Here is a 1,129-nt window from a genome sequence, read left to right on the forward strand (position 1 = left end):
TAACCACTAGGGTACATAGGGCTTATTGGAGTACGCTTTTCGTTAGCTAGGAGCTCCTTTCATCAGCACCNGTTTTACTCATCCTATAAGCTATGTTTTGTACGGCTACATATAACGCAAGTTGTACTACATGTGTACGGCAATGAGGGCCTATGGCTTAATGGATAAAGCGCCGGTCTACGGAACCGGAGATTCCAGGTTCGATCCCTGGTAGGCTCGGAAGTATCGCAGATACGGCTGTGCAGTCGCTTGAACGTGCAAATCATGCAGAAGCGTACCCTTGGGAAAAGATGTTATCTGCGGAATTGAAATGTTAATGTATGGTGTTATGGTACAGCGGACAAGATGGTCAATCTCATCAGGATGATCATCATCCACATGTATAACTTCGTGTATCGCAAAGACTGAAGATTTTATGGGAATCGACAAAGGAGTTCGGTGACGGAATCCATGTTGTAACCCTTTCCTTCATATAACGAGATAGTTCAGTGAGCTTCTTGCAGCGGCAGTAGTATACAGCGGCAGTAGTATACTAGTAGCAGCAGCAGCAGCAGCAGCAGCAGCAGCAGCAGCAGCAACAGCTGCAGCAGCAACAGCAACTCACACGAGTGATCAGGAAAGGCACAGCCCGCCTACGTGAGGTGGCGGTGCATGTGCTCGAGCTCCACATGTTAAGCCACATCTATCTTCAAATGTACCCCGATGGAACACTGGCAGGTTTGATGTGAAAGTGGTAAGGGCCTGGTGCAGGGGTGAAAATGTAGTATTATATATGGTTGTCCGTAAATGGCGTCCTTCCGCTTCACAGCGTCCTTCATCCTGTTCTGCTGCCGCTGATTGATTGTAGGTTCTCTTGATTGTAGGTTCCCTTCTAGACGCTCCCATCATTCATCACATATATCATAATCACCCTATGCTGCTGACGGGCCTGCATTAGTAAGAAGACCCAATATATATTAATGTTCTCGGATCCAGCACACATATTATGTTCTGACGTGGACTATAATAATAAGTACGCCACCAAACCCAAAACTGGTTCTCCGGCAATTGAAGCCGTCAATGTTGGCCCCGCATGGAGAGGTTTGGAATTGTATGGTAATACAGTGTGGTTTCGAATATTGTTGTGTGT

This window comes from Volvox carteri, assembly GCF_000143455.1.
Source record: "Volvox carteri f. nagariensis unplaced genomic scaffold VOLCAscaffold_6, whole genome shotgun sequence".
Lineage (NCBI taxonomy): Eukaryota > Viridiplantae > Chlorophyta > Chlorophyceae > Chlamydomonadales > Volvocaceae > Volvox > Volvox carteri.